General features: G+C 39.5%; 1 long non-coding RNA gene across 1 annotated transcript in view; it reads left to right on the forward strand.

Annotated features, from left to right (window-relative positions):
- LOC123827077 overlaps nt 1-13,675 on the forward strand; it is a 64,415-nt gene extending 50,740 nt beyond the window's left edge. Inside the window, exon 3 of the long non-coding RNA XR_006787170.1 lies at nt 13,553-13,675. This is a non-coding gene — a long non-coding RNA (uncharacterized LOC123827077). The remainder of the gene's footprint in view (nt 1-13,552) is intronic.
- Nucleotides 13,676-14,155: the final 480 nt, after the last annotated feature.

Genomic DNA, 14,155 nt, shown 5'->3' on the forward strand with positions numbered 1-14,155 from the left:
GAAACACATGGAATGGCATGATAGAGTGATTGATTGGGTTACATGCTTCTTTCAACAGAATGATAATGTCTTTGAGGAGGAAGAAACATTGGAACTAAAAAGTGAAATCAGTCATGGGAAGACTGAGGGAAAGATCATTCTAGAAGAGGAACGATGCAAATTATAGATTGTATTTTTAGGAGAATGTAGCCACATACTTTTTCATTTTTTAAACATTCAATTCTGGGAAGTTTGAAACTGTGGTGAACCTTTTCTATTGAATCCCTGTTAAGAACTCGAATGAATGTACCGTTCCAGATACTAGAGTTTCCTGGGTTATCCCTCACTAGGCCGATTATTCTTTACCTTACTAAGTTACCCCTTATTAGGACTGAGTTCTGTTCTCTGAGTAACCAGCTTATCTACTGCCTCCACTGACTAGTAGAGTGAAGTCGTCATTGTTCATGAACGTGCATTCTAGTCCACTCTCTTTAGCTACCACGTTAAATCGATGTCACACAAACTGTTCTAATTATATAAATAATGGCTAGACTTTTTCAAGTCTGTGTTAGAGAAGAATGTTGATACCTAATACCTGAGAACTACTTCTGAAAACATTCCTCCTGATGCCTACTTCTTGCCCATGTCTGAATAATCAGTCACTCTTAGGAGTCTCCATTGCATGTGCCATATATGTAGTGTGCAATTGTGGATGACAATGACCAAGCCTGGAGCCTTATATTGGCTTATACCCCTTAATTATAAAAACTTTTATTATAAGATGTAAGTTTTATTGTATTTTTCCTCTAGCGTATTTCACTGAGCCAAGACATACTGAGGTCTCAATAAATCAAAATGAAAAAATGGGAAAGTCAAATTCCCTGTAGAATCAAATTGTTTTATGTTTGTTAGTCACTGAACCTCACTATATGCCCTGTTCTTTCTCATGTTCATTATTGAAGCAAGTTTCTCTTTTCCTGGTGATTCCTCCTTCAGTATAACCACTGTTTATCGCTTAGAATTACCGTACAGTGTTATAGGACTTCAGAGTGGAAGTTTGAATTTTAGCTGTCACATTTATTCACCACATAGCCTTAAGTGAATTTCTTTAAGCTCTCAGTCACAAGATTAGGACTTGAGAATTTTAAAATCTAAATACTAATCAAAGTGAAAGACAATTATTAGCTATATGATCAGATTATTCCATGTCTTCCTTTTGATATTTTATCATTCTTGTTGTTACCTTTTATCCCTATCATTCTCCATTTCCTACGTCAAAATTCATAATAAAACTTCTAACAAATGCCATGTCTTAAGCCTCACCTGAGTGAGACTCTTATGCACGGGAAGCTCTCTCCTTCAGCTCTACCTGAGACCAAACGGATAAATCTAATACTTTGGCGACTTAACTGGCAGGCTCACCTGGGCAATAGATCAAAGCTGTATTTTCTAAGTTGAACTTTATTCATAATGAACATTATATTTTAGTCTCTTTTTACATTTTTTTCATATTTTTTGGATGTAGGGGTATTAGTATTATCAAAGACTATCTGAAGACCTGAACAGGATCTGTCATTTGTTGAGTGTTTACTATTTGCCTGGAGTGTTGATACGTGTTTTAGGTGCATTATATTTCCATAGGCAATAATTATCTGTAGCACTGCTTAAAAATGATAAGATTCTGTCCTGGCTGGCGTAGCTCAGTGGATTGAGCTTGGGCTGTGAACCAAAGTGTCACAGGTTCAATTCCTAGTCAGGGTACATGCCTGGGTTGCAGGCCATGACCCCCAGCAACCTCACATTAATGTTTCTCTCTCTCTCTCTCTTTCTTCCTCCCTTCCCTCTCTAAAAATAAATAAATAAAATCTTTTTTAAAAAAGATAATATTCCCATGCACCAATTCAGACCTATGAATCAGATTTTCTAGGAGAAGCCCGATAGTCTGTCATTGAATGTGTTCTCTAAGGAGCTTTTATTTTCAGGGAAGGTTTGGGAAACACTGAATTATCCTGTTTTAATAGGCACATCGGGATCAGTCAAAGAAAGTTTCTCATGAGGAAAAGGAATGGAAATGGGTCCAGAACTATAAAGGGACGCAGATTTTCTCCGTCTTGCCAGCAGACAAGTTAACCTCCCACAGATTCATGGGTCTGCGCAGAAAACACAAGACTTCTGGATCAGAGACAAAGGGCCTTTTATCACTCACAGGAGTAGAACAGCGAAAGTTTCTGAGTTTTCTTTTGCCAGTTCTTTAAGCTCCAATCTGCACAGAGCGATGCAAAGAGAGTTACCGGATGCCTGCAGAGGTAGTGGGTGAGGTCACAGAAGAACCCTGAGCTGGCTCCGGACGCATGGTCTGTGTCTTCCCAGGCTGTTTGCCCTACACACATCCTTGAAGGTAGCCTGGAACAAAAGCAGTCAGTGCCTATTCTCTTCAGAAGTGTAGAAACACAACACACCCCTGAACAGCTGTCTCACAGCGAGCTAGACTCTGATACTTCAAGCAAGAAGAACTTAAATATAAGTTCAGGGACTGGAAAGGATGGAAATTATAAAGACAACAGCATTCAACATTTGAGCTTTGCAGGAGGCCGGACCAGATATGATTCATGTTTCAGTTCAGTAAATTGAATAATTTATGATTGCATTATTGACGGTTGAATTTGGTTCCTACTACCATGGCTTCCAACAGAGCAAAAGCTACCAGAGAATTAAGGCCCAGCCTAGCTGCCCTGAAAGTCCATGACTGAAAATGAGGGTCTGTGTGCTTGGGTTCGAGAGACATGCGGGTCTTCAGTCGCCTGGCAATTCAGCACAACACACGCAGCATGCCCGAGGCCCAGTCATGTCACACAAATTTCAGAAACAAAATGATAAGTGGTGTGGCAGAATCAGAAAATGAGTAAGGGCAGGGACAATAGGAGTATCTCATTGCCGTGTTTACCAAGTGAAATTTATTCATTATTAGAAAATAACAACCTTTAAACAACTTACTATAAAAAGCAGAGTCTGTATCTTACAATATTTCATTTTGTTTTCTAGCTCTGGGACAATACCTGAAATAAAAATCAATTAGCCTTATTATTATTATTATTATTATTATTATTATTATTGTATCTAATTCTCCAAAGGCTCTTAGAAACCTAATGCTTCCAGTTTTTTGTCACTAGTGACTTTCTTTTTTCATCTCTGTTTACTTCATATTTGCTTATCTTGCAACTACCCTGTGCCAGAAGCATTACAAACACACGTTAATACATACCATCTGGAACATCCTTCTTAAGAAGAGAATGGGAACTGTGAGGGCGGACGTTTGCAACACCCCCTCCCTCCAGCGAGGCCGATGGCACCTAGCAGGTCTCTCTAGGTTTAGTTTGAGTGTCATTCACCCCCCACCTTTCCAGGGGGAAAGGGTTACTCAGGGTCAGAGGCGTTTCCCGGGTATTTCAGGAAGTCGTGAGATTTCCACTAGACCTTTGAAGTCGAGGAGTTTCAGACCTGAGGGAGAGCTTTGTCACAATCCATGAAATGCAAGGGGAGCTGGACTGACGGCCGAGAGACGCTGCTCTGTCACAAACGGGTAACATGGGTGGCATGGGTCTAGCGTCAGCAAAGGCCTGGATACAGTTGGCAGTATCCCGTGAAGCCAGTTAGGGAAGAAACTCTTCATTGTACTTCTCTTCAAAAAATACAGTTCTCGCAAGGTCTATGATAAATGTAATTTTATTCCAAAGTAGGGCTTAAGATTCAAATGTAAGTTTGTGTTTTCCTGATAATAACAAAAGTGGTAATATTAAGGGAGCGGTAACATCGATTAAACTCAGCAGCTGGGAAAACGTTGTGTCAATACAGGAATTGGCGTCACTGATATGAAAACATTTTTCCAAACTTGAGGAGAGAAGACTAGACTAACATGTGCTTCACGCCTCGGAGAAACCTATACTTCCATTTATATTTCTATATTCTTCCTTTGTAATAATTTAGCAAATCACTAAATATATTATCTTTTGTAAGTCATCTTCAGACTAAGGTAAAATGCGATAATCTTCTGGTAAAAGAAAAGTCTCTATTTTTCCCTACCTATTTGCGGGGGTGTAGTTTTATGAAGCATTTGGATACGTACACTATGAAAACAATGGTGGGCTGGAAAGTATCACACTCCTGAAGCCTGAACATATGCTCCTGAACAATGGCCGACATATGGGGAGGGGTATTTTACGATCTGAAAATCTGGGCTCATTCTGTGCAGCCTGGTGTCTAGCCATGTTACCTGTCTGGGACTAGGATTTAACTTTTGGCAGAAAGATCCCACTCTTCATATGTCAAAATCGTCCAAAAGCACTAAAGAATTTCATGAAGGAGGCGAGCAAGAAAGTAATTGCTATTCTCATTGGGAAAAACTTCATTCCAAGCCATAGAGGGTCCCTTCTTTTTTAAAAGGCTTAGGAAGAAATGGTTGTGTGGACAAAATGAGTCAAGGTGCAAACGGAAGCTCGTACCAAGGCAAAATAATATTTACAGAATAGAATGAGAATAATGTGTCCAATCAATTGATTTCTTGCTCTCATGACTCTGTATAATTCATCTAGGCAGCAGCTGGCACCATTTAAAATGCCACAAGCGAGCGTCATGAAGTTTTTTTTCATTTTAATTTTATTGCTTGGCCGGCTCATCCCTGAGAAACAAAGATTGTTCACATGACTTACCGTTACACTGACATTGGATTTTGAGGGGGAAGAGCCAAAGAGGCACCCCTCTAGAGCAGCTGAGGCTGTACACATCATCCAGGTAATACATGGTGTCGGTGGATGTGTTCGTCTAGATGACGTGGTCGTTTCTCTCTCCCTGCCCATCCTCTTTCTCCTCCTGCTCCTCCTTCTTCCCCTCTTTCTTCTCTTCCTCTTCTTCATCCCTCTAATTTCTTTTCTTTGTACAGAAACTAGTTGGGAAGGTAAACATTCCAAATCATAGTGTTTGAATCAGAAAATGCCAGTCCGACTTACCAATAGTGAGAAGCTGTACACAGATGGTAATGAACATTGTATGATGGAACCTTTCTCTCCTCCTCCTCCACTTCTTCTTCCCCCTTCTCCTCTACCTTTCCCCCTTCTTATTTTTTTCTTTTGCAGCAGTCTTGAAGTATAATATTTGCAGAGATTCCTCAAAGAAGAAAGGAAAAATGTGATTTTTGGAGTCCAATTGTTTGAATTTAATTCTGATGTGATTACTTACTAATTGTATGATCTTGGGCCAGTTACTTAACATCTGTGACCTGTAGGGACTGAGAAAACCCATCTCCTCATATTATGGAAGGTTTAAATGAAATAGTACAAGTAAAGCTCTTAATGTGCTCTTAGCCATAGAAACATGGATTACACATTGACTATCCTCATAGTTTTAACATTTTCTTCTATTCTGTTGTTGTTTTTTTAATCCCTTATTTTCTTTGTCTTCATAACATCAACTTAGACTATTTGATTAGTTTCTGTCATTTAATGAATGGGTAAACGTATTATGAAGGGAAATTAACTTTAAAAATATCCTCATAACATTTGGAGTATGAGGGAAGATTTGTTTTGAAGTTGGCATGATCTAGTCCCATTTCCTCCCTGATTTAAAATTTTCTATTATATATAAATCCAAAATCTCTCTTGTTGTCTACTAACTACTACAATATGATAGACTGGACTATGTATCAGGAAACAGACCCACCATAAATATGTTCAGTGTTCTCCAAGATGACAATTTTAAATGTGAAAACTGTGGAAGACATAAAAATGAAGGAAATATGAAGCTATTAAGACGGAAGAAAGCAGGAAACATTTGGATTTAATTCCATCTTGGATTCATTCCACCAAAGTTCAACATAATGCAAAGCCTGAGCAAATGTGATTGCTTAGCTGTGCTCTTATTCTTTTAGTCCTCTTTGTACTTTTGCACCGTACAATTATGTTAATGCACGTATTTTTAAAGGATTATATCTCAGGCCCGTTATTAATATTACTTATTCTTTAGAGGTTTACAGAATTCTTAGAAGAGAGGAAAAACAATTTTAGACCCTAGATGCATCTGGAAGGGGTGGCGTAAACCCTTAAAACACGAGACAGCGTTCAAGGGGGTCGTGCTGGCAGGATGCATTTTAAGGAAATAACTCTAAACAGGAAAAATGCATTTGTAAAACATTTACAAATGGTTCTTCTACACAATGTCCTTTAACCCACAATCACAAATGTGCCCACCAGGGAACTGGTGAAGCTAATAAAGAGATCTGCTTGATAATGTCACAGATAGCATATTGTCGACTTGTATTCTGCTTTTAACTGAATCCTGTAGGTTTGCGTATGCAAAACGAAAATCACTCTCAGCCTAAAACTAATTTGTTGAGGGATTTTTAGGGAGATTAAAACCACAAGGAGAAAGAATGTTCTGGAAGATGAATAGGTACTGTGATTTCTAATATTTTTAAATACGTTTATTGATTTTAGAGAGGAAGGGAAAGACAGAGAGAGAAACATCAGTGTGAGAGAGAAACATTGACTGGTTACCTCCCATACACACCCTGACTGGGCATCAAAACTGCAACCTAGGTATGTGTCCTAACTGGGAATCGAACCCACAACCTTTTGGTGTATGGGACGATGTTCCCAACCAACTGAGCCACACTGGCCAGGGCTGCTTTCTAATATTTTTTTAATTCCCAAATTCAAGAGAAGATTGCTTTAAAAAAATTGGAATATTTTCCAAATACTATTATTTCAGAATACTTTAAAATAGATATCATTTTAGCTTAAAAAACAACTAATTATTTACTTATTTTAAAATTATCTACAAATTATAATGATAAGAAAAAACAATTATGGACTACTTTTATAGCATATAAAATTATATCAGCTCACTATTAAATGAGATCTATCAATTGGGGACAAATCACATTTAAGGTTTTTGAACTTACCCAGTTAGGACCTTTTGGAATAAATAAATTTACCTTTCAGCATACTGGAATGGTGATAAACCACGTGACAGTTTCACACAAAAAGCTATGAATGTTATAAGACAAGCATTTATCAAATATAGTAAAGATCAGTATAATAAAGGTTCCAGACATTTCCAAAAATACTGGATGACTCATTATATTTGGAATAGGTGCTGACTTGTATGTAGGTGGTATGGATATGTCTGTGTGTGCGTGTGTGCATGTGTGTGTGCATTGACTCCACACAAGATAAAAATGATTAAATGCAAGTTTAAGGTTTGAATGTTTAATTAGCTTTGCTTTGTTGGCTATACCTTTCTAAAATTGACAAGCGAAACCTATAGACAAACCGATGATTATTATGCTCATAATAATGTGGCATAAGTATGCTTTATTTTTCCAGGCTTATGACAAGATGTTTCATGTGTTTTGAAAGTAAATTTCAGGACAAAAATCCAATCCTTTGACTAAAGACAAAACAACTCTCTTTGGCCATCAGTGTAATATATGATGTGCACTTAACTGTGTGTCCAGCTCCTATCTCAGCACAGATCCACCCCAGATTTCCCAGTGAGCCCCCCAAATGCCCACTGCCATCACAAAGCATCATTTTTCATAAGAATGTGGAAAAACCTAGTGATTTTTCCAGAGAAGATCATGTAGGAACAGAACATAAGAAGCTATGCAGTGATCTTTAAAACTTCATCGGTGCGATTACCATTACCTTATTTTATGCTGTTTTCTTTCTCTCCTGAAGGAAGAAAATTTTACTCCCAATCAAGGGAAACTTTAGGACTTTTTCAGTCACATACTTCTAAGAAAACGTCAAGTAGTTATCTCCATAATTGACGTGTATCTGCTATTATCACAGGCCCCCTATTAAAAGATTAATACGGATATAATGTGGCAGTGAATCTATGAGTGTTTGACTGTTAGCAAAGCATAATATTTTGCAATGGTTTTCTCCACCTATTTGTCAACTACATCTAACGATTTATCTTCCTGTAACATTTTATTCCGTTTGTGAAACCCTGTCCTTAGCCACCTTCCTCTTCCAAGCACTTATCGTGAATTATGAAATCGATGGCATAGCTTGTCTGGCACACAAAATTTATAGCTTCCTTTTCTTATATTAGCATAATCTGCCAATTTATTATGAAAGAGTGAACGACATGCTTGCAATTAGAGCTGGTCATGACAGGTCACCTGAAAGCTCACTGATAGTGTGTGAAGCAGGCTTTTTAATTAAAACGTAGCACTAGGGTGGCTGGCCGATCAACCTCTTCTCCCTCCTCATCCCATTTATTGAGTCATATATTTGCTTATTTATATTGTTTTAAATTAATGAAGATGAGTCAGGGTAGTATACAGAAGGCATGTCACAGAGAGAAGGGGGGAAAAAAAACCTAGCATGATTTTTTTTTTCAGGACAAGCAACAGCAAACTTCATGGAAAAATACTGTAAGAAGATAGGGCTATTCAAAGGGATAACTTGGAGGAGATAAGTTCTTACCAAGATTACTAGCCGCTGGTAAACTCACTCTCGCCCCTTCAAGCTAACTCCACTGTTTTAATTAAGATCAGTTCCCCCACTTTCACCCGATTTTTTTTCCCTTCACAAAGTTCTAACTTAGGCAAGAGATTCCCAGCCCCAATTGCACAATATCCTCGGGGTTATTGTGATCTCAAAGGATATTGTGAAATTCTCGAGGCAAAATTAATTGCGCTGTGACTTTTTTTTTTTCCCAAGTGAAATGTGTCCAAATACAGCGGCCCTATGAGGACGGCGAAGGAGGTTATGAATCTAACAAACGATTACAGGGTGTCAGAACTGCAGGGCCGGGTGGCTGGCAGGGACTCCCACTCTCATCCCCCAGACATCTGCGGGTGAGGGCACCCGATGAAAAGCCCTGTATCTTCTCTGTAATTTGTATCGCCACAACATTCCACCGTGGCCACACTCCTCAGCCCTGGAGCACTCACACGTACTTTTGTTTGCTCAGAAGGCTTTCCAAAAGACTTAAGTGTGCATTCTCTCTCTCTCCCTGTCTCTCTCCCTGTCTCTCTCTCTCTCTCTTTCTGTGAAAGAGGGTCATGCTGCTTTTTGACAAAATTGTGAGTTCGGGTCTGTCTTTTTTGTTTGATTTGGCTTGCTTGTTTCAAAATACACGTCTTTCTTTTGTTTTTTGAACTTGACCGCCCCTGATGTAAATTTCTAGGCACTTTCTTTTGTTTTTTGGGCTTGACAGACCCTGATGTAAATTTGTCTTTCCAAAGACGCCTTGGACATGTTAAGGCAGCGGTCCCCAACCTTTTTGGCACCAGGGACCGGTTTTGTGGGAGACAATTTTTCCACAGATGGAGGGGGGATGGTTCCCGGATGATTCAGGTGCATTGCATTTAAAAAGTTCCCCTTCTGCTGTGTGACCTGATTCCTAACAGGCCCGGACCGGTACCAGTCAGTGACCCAGAGGTTGGGGACCCCCGTGTTAAGGAATGCTCTCCTCCTATGCAAAATGGGTCAGCACTTACCTCCTAGGTCTGTGGTGAGAAAAGAGTTTTGAATACTTGGACAAAATGCGTCTGGATAGAAGAAATTCCATAAGAGTCCGTCTCTGATGGTTTCCTAATTAGAACATCTCAATGACAGCTGCCGTTTCCACTCGCCTTTGCTTCCCTAAGTCTGTTTCTCCTCTCTCTGTGTTTTATTCCAGGTTCTGGGTCATTTGCAAATGGAGTCGGTCTTCCATTTATCAGCTCTAACCACAGACTCCATGTGCTTGCTTTATTTTTATGGGAGGCAAAACCTGGAACATGTCCTTAGGGTCATCTAGTTTAACCTCTCATTTTTATGGTTGAAAGAACTGAAATTTTAGTTAAATTGTACAGCCTTCCAATGAATTTTCAGGAACAATGAGTGGGACAGGTGAGACTCAAATGCCATTCTCTGGGCCAGAGCCAGCCTCAGCCTGGTGCTCTGTCACCCATCGCCTCTCTGTAACCAAGTTCATTTCCAACACCTCCCAGAGTCCTTATGAGTAAATGAGGGTGTAACTTGGTGGAACCATAGGAATCCTTGGTCAATTGCTATAACTAAATTTGAAATTTGCCTTCCTGCCATTCAGTTGCTGTGAAGAGTTGATTTTGTGCGGCAATAAAACAAAGTGTGTTTTTATACCATAGTCAGTGAGCTGTAAATGCACAGCTTTTAAATGGAAGCGAAGCAGACAAAGCAACTCACAAGACAAAAAGGAGATCCAGTTACAAATAAGACAAACAAGGAAAAAGACTTTTGTGTTTTCCCTGTTTCTGTCTCTGGCTTGTTTTAGATCTTAAGGAGTGATTGTCCCCTGCAAAGGATTTCGAATGATGTTTTTAAACAGAGGGGTACGCATTTAACCTCCAGATGTGATCAGCTGAACATGAATTATTTGCTTGGAGATATTTTATGGAATGAGAAAGATTAGGTCAGAGCTGTCCTGGCCAGTGTGACTCCGTTGGTTGAATGCCATTCCACACAGATCGAAAGATCCCTGATTTGATTCCCGGTCAGGGTATGTGCCTGGATTGCGGGTTTGGTTCGCAGTTGGGGCAAGTGTAAGGCAATGGATCGATATTTCTCTCACATTGGTGATTCTTCCCTTCTCTCTTCCTCCCTTCCCCTCAATCTAGAATTAATAAAAGAAAAAAAAACAATGAAAGATTAGATCAGAGCTATTTAATGAGGTGACACTACCCCTCAGGTGGTAGTCATAGCTGATGCATTGTTCTTCCCCAAGATCCCCCTGCATCTGTGTCCTGGGTCTTGGTTAGAAGTAAGAGCAGTTTTTTGTGCTTTTGAGAAGCAGTATTTTTATTGCATTGCATTGTATTTACTGCTGCCCTTTGCTCTATATGTCCTACTATAACCCCATTACCAGACATTATAGAACAATGAAATGTAACGGTACGCAGACTCAGCTCAGGAGGGCAGATGAGACGTGTCATGAAGCCATTTCCGTCCTCCCTGACATTTTGTGCAGTGAGTTCCGAGGGTTCCTTTGGTAGTTCTGCGTCATTTGCAACAACTGCCCGGGCTCTTCTGCTCATCCTCCCTTTCCAAATTTGTAAATCTAAGCATATATATGGCCTATGAGTTGTCATTTATACATCATGGTTTATGACTAAGGATTTAATGATTTTTAACTTGGTTTTATTCCAAGTGTGCACCATTAAAGTGATTCTCTCTTCACTTTCTCATTGGGAAACTATTTTATGTGCATTTTTTGTTAATCCTGAACTTCATCAGTACTAATAGTTTGCTTAAGTATATTTTACAGACTGAACTACAGACGATTTCAAACTTAGACTCTAGTTTTGCAATGAACTGACATCGGTAAAGCAATGTGAAATATTGCTAAAATTATTGGGCCTCATGTTTGCTTAGGAGGCAACATAGGAGATGGGATATATTTTGAAAGATAAATTCTTACATCAGTGCCTAGAATTTTGGTTTTCTTATGCCCTTGTGAGTTTTCTTTGCGAATTTCAGTTTTCCCTACTTGGTATCATCAAGCACTCTGTTGATTTAAGACTGTGTAGCATGGAAAGCATACAGACTTTAGCATCAAAATGACCTGGATTTGATCATAGGCTCTGCTCCAACTATTGCTGTGATCATGGATAAGTTACTCCGCCTTTTGAAACCTCGGTTGCCTAACCTGTGTGGTGCAGATTTGATTCTTACATTGCAGGTTTTCTGCCATGTCAAATGAATCGATGTTGGTGCAGCTACAAGGGAGGTACATTGAATCCATAGCAGCACTAGCCTTATGATACTATTGATGAATCTAGAGCACTAAAATGTATGGTATTGAATAGATCCTTGTTATATCTTTGGCCTCAAAACTTTCATGTATTTCTTCATTAAATGGTAATACTTTATCGAACAAGTCCCCATGCCACCATAGCTACAGGGGAGAATATGAGCGGTCATTAAACACGTGCTTCCTCTTCCTGTTACTAGTAGAAAGGGTATATACTATTTTTATTCACTGCTTAGGTAGTGACTTTCTTGTTATATGCCAAGCACTGTTCTAAGTACTTTATAAATATTAACTCATCAAGGTCTCAAAACTCTATGAGTAAGGTGTTAGTCTTCCTATTTTACGTATAAGAAATTGACCAGAGGAGTTGAGTCATGGGTCCTGGGCGACACTGCTGGTTGGTAGTGGAAGCAGGATATCAGCTTTTATAGACTGGCTCTGAGTCCTTGTTGTCAACCACTTAACCATGCTTGACTGAGGAAAATATTTTTTTAAGTAATTAAATGTGATTCATTCTAATTGCGCTAAGTGATATGGAGGAAATACACAGGGCTCAATAAAATGTGAATAGCAAGATCTGTCCAAAAATGATGTTTTGAGGAACTATTGTACTCTGTGCTCTGTGGAGTCTGTGATTCCTTGAATCTCCTTCACTGAGCTCTGCTCACCCTTGACAATTCATTAAGGACTAGAAGTTGAGCAACTGCTGTTCTGACAACTTACCTGCTACATGTGCAAACGAAGAATTAGTGGCTCAACTGATATTGCAATGTAAATATTACGTTAATTTAGGAAAAATGGCCCACTCCATCGCCATTCTTCCAACTCAAAATCTCCTTGAATAAAAACATTTTCCTTGTGACTGAGTGGTCCCCATATTCAAGCACAGTTACCAAGAAAGATGATCGGGGATGCTGTGGCCATCACTAACATAGGTGGAAACGAGTCCTCATGCCAATGGGATAGAGCTGGTACCTAGAGAGAAACATCAGTCTAGAGTAGAGCACAATAAGGACAGCCAAGGCTGCATTTTGATTGCCTTCTGTGTTTAAGCAGTGATTTATGAACAATATAAGTGATTTTTAGCAGAAAATTGATCTTTGCCAGAAAGTAAACTCCTTTACAACAAAAACTTGTCTGTGCGATTCACTACTTTATATGGTTTCTTCAATCTTTGCCAGGCACATAGTAGGTGCCTGGTAAATAACAGTGAAATGCGGAATTTTGAAGAGATGCTTTTGGTTACATCAATACTAGTCAACCAAAAAAGTCTGAGTGAATGCACTGTGGTATGGCTAAGCATTACACACTGTATTTGAGTTGTAGTCTTAGCTTTACCACCCACTTGGTTTGTGATCTGGGATGAAAAGCACTTCATTGCCCTGTTTTTCTCTTCCCCTAGCTATAAAATATCAATTTTACCTCTAAACATGCAGGAGGCAGACATCCCTTTGATGACTTGTCCTCAATGTTAGCTTGTTGGAAGCTTTTAAGTTTATTTTTGAAGCAATTAGTATCTTTGTCTGGTGATAGTGAGAGGAAAAACATAACAATGGACAAACAAAACCAAAAATGCACCCCCCCCCCAATGCTTGCATATTCCCCTCTGGAAAGAGAACTTGAAGCTTTTGATATGGTGAGCCAAGAACCCCAACTCTAACTCTGCCCACAACTAGATCCCTGACTCATCCTATGACTAAACACACATGAGATGTGTGTCTTAGGTCAACCCTAGTTGACTCATAATCTGTGGTTTAAGATGAAAATCTCAGCTACCTTTGATCTTCTTGGACAGATTTCAAAGAAGATAACACCCCCTGTGCCAGCAGAGCCAACTTGACTGCCACAGAAGACATGCCCGACACCCATTGGTCTGAGTCACTGGAGAAGGGGTTACAACAAAAGCAATGGGATTTGAAATATGACTTCCAAACCTGGGGCTACAGAAGCTGATGGAAGTTACAGTCCATTGTGTCGCTTTGAAGAAGTAAGCATCTGAAAGCATGATATATACCTGAAATAAAATAATCTACATCCCAGTAACATTAGACAAGGAAAGTCAAATGTCAAGAGAAACGACTTTGTTTTCCATCTTATAACCACTTTCCACTTCTAATTTTTATGCTGTTATAGATTGTGATGTTTAGAAGCCGTCACTGAGCAGAGTTCAGGATATTCATCAGGTATTGACACCCTAGGAAGGGAGGAGCTAAGAGGAGGATTGGGCAAAGAGAGAAATCAAACTGTGAGGCAAGCTCAGGGAAGCTTTGGCCAAATGCAGGGAAAACTCAAGTACAGAGGGTAGGTCAGAACTGTCCCTCAGTGAGTCAAAATGACTGGCCTTTGGCACCCCCCAGAGGTCAGTTCCTGGACTACCCTGAGAAAAGCAGGACCTCAG

The sequence above is a fragment of the Phyllostomus hastatus genome, unplaced genomic scaffold, assembly GCF_019186645.2.
Source record: "Phyllostomus hastatus isolate PE091 unplaced genomic scaffold, TTU_PhHast_1.1 phas_contig_137, whole genome shotgun sequence".
Taxonomy (NCBI): Eukaryota; Metazoa; Chordata; class Mammalia; order Chiroptera; family Phyllostomidae; genus Phyllostomus; species Phyllostomus hastatus.